We start from the raw sequence: 5,000 nt of genomic DNA, 5'->3' as shown, positions 1-5,000 counted from the left end.
CCAGCGTGTGCCGATGGTGGTCGAGGCAAGCGCCCGCACCAAGGCCGAGCGTGTGCCGATGGTGGTCGAGGCAAGCGCCCGCACCAGGGCGCAGCGTGTGCCGATGGTGGTCGAGGCAAGCGCCCGCACCAGGGCGCAGCGTGTGCCGATGGTGGTCGAGGCAAGCGCCCTCACCAAGGCCGAGCGTGTGCCGATGGTGGTCGAGGCAACCGGCCGCACCAAGGGCCGGCGTGTGCCGATGGTGTTCGAGGCAACCGCCCGCACCAGGGCCCAGCGTGTGCCGATGGTGGTCGAGCCAGGAGCCCGCACCAAGGGCCGGCGTGTGCCGATGGTGTTCGGGGCAACCGCCCGTACCAGGGCCCAGCGTGTGCCGATGGTGCTGGGGGCAAGCGCCCGCACCAGGGCCCAGCGTGTGCCGATGGTGCTGGGGGCAAGCGCCCGCCCCAGGGCCCAGCGTGTGCCGATGGTTATCGGGGCAACCGGCCGCACCAGGGCCCAGGGTCTGCCGATGGTGCTCGAGGCAACCGCCCGCACCAAGGCTCAGCATGTGCCGATTGTGATCGAGGCAACAACCCACACCAGGGCCCAGCTTGTGCCGATGGCGGTCGAGGCAAGTGCCCGTACCGAAGGGCAGCCTATGCCGATGATGGTCGATGCATGTGCCATCACCATGCGTCATCATGTGCCATTGATGGTCGAGGCCTTGGCCGAAGTTCGATTTTGAGCCACGGTGCCCATGCTTGGCTCCAGCATGTGCTGGTGCCGCATTTTTTTCACTCGGGACAGCATCGCCGGAGCATCGCCGGAGTACCGCCGGAGAACCTGACCGGCGGCATTGGGGTTCCGACGATTGGGAGGGGGGCCGGGGGGGTGTGCGCACATGATGTGCGATGGGTGCTGGTACTTGGCCTTGTGTTGGCCCCCTATCCCTCATCAAACCTCTGAGAATTCACACCCCCTTAAAGAGCATTTGAGATTTTACAGGTTTGCTACCAGTAGCCGTTAAAGTGTCTGAAATGGGGACACTTTTTTCAAACGGTCACAAAATCTTCTCTACTTCGAGTTTTTAGCTGAATTTTTTTGTGCATGCCAACAAAAATAGAAGGATCATGCCTACAAAATTTGGGGCCAAAAATCCTTATAAAAAAATTTTAAAAAATCCCGAACCGCAAAAAGTTTCGAAAATCGTGAAAAATAGAAAACGAGTCATCCTCCAATGAAACTTCACGTGAAGGCTTAGGGGACCATTGTATGAATTTACAAGCCATAAAAATGGCATTGGCACGGCAGAAATTTGAAGATGTGCCTAAACCCACCAGGGCCCAGCGTGTGCCGATGGTGCTCGAGGCAACCGCCCGCACCAGGGCCCAGCGTGTGCCGATGGTGCTCGAGGCAACCGACCGCACCAGGGCCCAGCGTGTGCCGATGGTGGTCGAGGCAACCGCCCGCACCAGGGCCCAGCGTGTGCCGATGGTGGTCGAGGCAACCTGCCGCACCAGGGCGGAGCGTGTGCCGATGGTGGTCGAGGCAAGCGCCCGCACCAGGGCCCAGCGTGTGCCGATGGTGGTCGAGGCAAGCGCCCGCACCAGGGCCCAGCGTGTGCCGATGGTGGTCGAGGCTGCCGATGGTGGTCGAGGCAACCTGCCGCACCAGGGCCCAGCGTGTGCCGATGGTGCTCGAGGCAACCGACCGCACCAGGGCCGAGCGTGTGCCGATGGTGCTCGAGGCAAGCTGCCGCACCAGGGCCCAGCGTGTGCCGATGGTGGTCGAGGCAACCGCCCGCACCAGGGCCCAGCGTGTGCCGATGGTGATCGAGGCAACCGACCGCACCAGGGCCCAGCGTGTGCCGATGGTGCTCGAGGCAACCTGCCGCACCAGGGCCCAGCGTGTGCCGATGGTCGTCGAGGGAACCTGCCGCACCAGGGCCCAGCGTGTGCCGATGGTGGTCGAGGCAAGCGCCCGCACCAGGGCCCAGCGTGTGCCGATGGTGCTCGAGGCAACCGACCGCACCAGGGCCCAGCGTGTGCCGATGGTGCTCGAGGCAACCTGCCGCACCAGGGCCCAGCGTGTGCCGATGGTGCTCGAGGCAACCTGCCGCACCAGGGCCCAGCGTGTGCCGATGGTGGTCGAGGCAAGCGCCCGCACCAGGGCCCAGCGTGTGCCGATGGTGCTCGAGGCAACCGACCGCACCAGGGCCCAGCGTGTGCCGATGGTGGTCGAGGCAAGCGGCAGCACCAGGGCCCAGCGTGTGCCGATGGTGGTCGAGGCAAGCGCCCGCACCAGGGCCCAGCGTGTGCCGATGGTGGTCGAGGCAAGCGCCCGCACCAGGGCCCAACGTGTGCCGATGGTGCTGGGGGCAACCGCCCGCACCAGGGCCCAGCGTGTGCCGATGGTGATCGAGGCAACCGCCCGCCCCAGGGCCCAGCGTGTGCCGATGGTGGTCGAGGCAAGCGCCCGCACCAGTGCCCAGCGTGTGCCGATGGTGGTCGAGGCAAGCGCCCGCACCAGGGCCCAGCTTTTGCCGATGGTGATCGAGGCAACCGGCCGCTCCAGGGCCCAGCGTGTGCCGATGGTTATCGGGGCAACCGGCCGCACCAGGGCCCAGGGTCTGCCGATGGTGCTCGAGGCAACCGCCCGCACCAAGGCTCAGCATGTGCCGCTGGTGATCGAGGCAACAACCCACACCAGGGCCCAGCTTGTGCCGATGGCGGTCGAGGCAAGTGCCCGTACCGAAGGGCAGCCTATGCCGATGATGGTCGATGCATGTGCCATCACCATGCGTCATCATGTGCCATTGATGGTCGAGGCCTTGGCCGAAGTTCGATTTTGAGCCACGGTGCCCATGCTTGGCTCCAGCATGTGCTGGTGCCGCATTTTTTTCACTCGGGACAGCATCGCCGGAGCATCGCCGGAGTACCGCCGGAGAACCTGACCGGCGGCATTGGGGTTCCGGCGATTGGGAGGGGGGCCGGGGGGGTGTGCGCACATGATGTGCGATGGGTGCTGGTACTTGGCCTTGTGTTGGCCCCCTATCCCTCATCAAACCTCTGAGAATTCACACCCCCTTAAAGAGCATTTGAGATTTTACAGGTTTGCTACCAGTAGCCGTTAAAGTGTCTGAAATGGGGACACTTTTTTCAAACGGTCACAAAATCTTCTCTACTTCGAGTTTTTAGCTGAATTTTTTTGTGCATGCCAACAAAAATAGAAGGATCATGCCTACAAAATTTGGGGCCAAAAATCCTTATAAAAAAATTTTAAAAAATCCCGAACCGCAAAAAGTTTCGAAAATCGTGAAAAATAGAAAACGAGTCATCCTCCAACGAAACTTCACGTGAAGGCTTAGGGGACCATTGTATGAATTTACAAGCCATAAAAATGGCATTGGCACGGCAGAAATTTGAAGATGTGCCTAAACCCACCAGGGCCCAGCGTGTGCCGATGGTGCTCGAGGCAACCGCCCGCACCAGGGCCCAGCGTGTGCCGATGGTGCTCGAGGCAAGCGCCCGCACCAGGGCCCAGCGTGTGCCGATGGTGGTCGAGGCAACCGCCCGCACCAGGGCCGATAGTGTGCCGATGGTGCTCGAGGCAACCTGTCGCACCAGGGCCCAGCGTGTGCCGATGGTGATCGAGGCAACCTGCCGCACCAGGGCCCAGCGTGTGCCGATGGTGGTCGAGGCAAGTTCCCGCACCAGGGCCCAGCGTGTGCCGATGGTGGTCGAGGCAAGTTCCCGCACCAGGGCCCAGCGTGTGCCGATGGTGCTCGAGGCAACCTGCCGCACCAGGGCCCAGCGTCTGCCGATGGTGCTCGAGGCAACCTGCCGCACCAGGGCCCAGCGTGTGCGGATGGTGGTCGAGGCAAGCGCCCGCACCAGGGCCCAGCGTGTGCCGATGGTGGTCGAGGCAAGCGCCCGCACCAGGGCCCAGCGTGTGCCGATGGTGGTCGAGGCAAGCGCCCGCACCAGGGCCCAGCGTGTGCCGATGGTGGTCGAGGCAACCGCCCGCACCAGGGCCCAGCGTGTGCCGATGGTGCTCGAGGCAACCTGCCGCACCAGGGCCCAGCGTGTGCCGATGGTGCTCGAGGCAACCGACCGCACCAGGGCCGAGCGTGTGCCGATGGTGGTCGAGGCAAGCGCCCGCACCAGGGCCCAGCGTGTGCCGATGGTGGTCGAGGCAACCTGCCGCACCAGGGCCCAGCGTGTGCCGATGGTGGTCGAGGCAACCGCCCGCACCAGGGCCCAGCGTGTGCCGATGGTGATCGAGGCAACCGACCGCACCAGGGCCCAGCGTGTGCCGATGGTGCTCGAGGCAACCTGCCGCACCAGGGCCCAGCGTGTGCCGATGGTCGTCGAGGGAACCTGCCGCACCAGGGCCCAGCGTGTGCCGATGGTGGTCGAGGCAAGCGCCCGCACCAGGGCCCAGCGTGTGCCGATGGTGCTCGAGGCAACCGACCGCACCAGGGCCCAGCGTGTGCCGATGGTGGTCGAGGCAACCGCCCGCACCAGGGCCCAGCGTGTGCCGATGGTGGTCGAGGCAACCTGCCGCACCAGGGCGGAGCGTGTGCCGATGGTGGTCGAGGCAAGCGCCCGCACCAGGGCCCAGCGTGTGCCGATGGTGGTCGAGGCAAGCGCCCGCACCAGGGCCCAGCGTGTGCCGATGGTGGTCGAGGCTGCCGATGGTGGTCGAGGCAACCTGCCGCACCAGGGCCCAGCGTGTGCCGATGGTGCTCGAGGCAACCGACCGCACCAGGGCCGAGCGTGTGCCGAGCACCAAGCTGCCGCACCAGGGCCCAGCGTGTGCCGATGGTGGTCGAGGCAACCGCCCGCACCAGGGCCCAGCGTGTGCCGATGGTGCTCGAGGCAACCTGCCGCACCAGGGCCCAGCGTGTGCCGATGGTCGTCGAGGGAACCTGCCGCACCAGGGCCCAGCGTGTGCCGATGGTGGTCGAGGCAAGCGCCCGCACCAGGGCCCAGCGTGTGCCGATGGTGCTCGAGGCAACC

This window comes from Durio zibethinus, unplaced genomic scaffold (assembly GCF_047325235.1).
Source record: "Durio zibethinus cultivar Kanyao isolate XHJ-2024 unplaced genomic scaffold, ASM4732523v1 HiC_scaffold_400, whole genome shotgun sequence".
Lineage (NCBI taxonomy): Eukaryota > Viridiplantae > Streptophyta > Magnoliopsida > Malvales > Malvaceae > Durio > Durio zibethinus.
The sequence above is the reverse complement of the archived record's forward strand: the minus strand, read 5'-3'. Positions refer to the sequence as shown.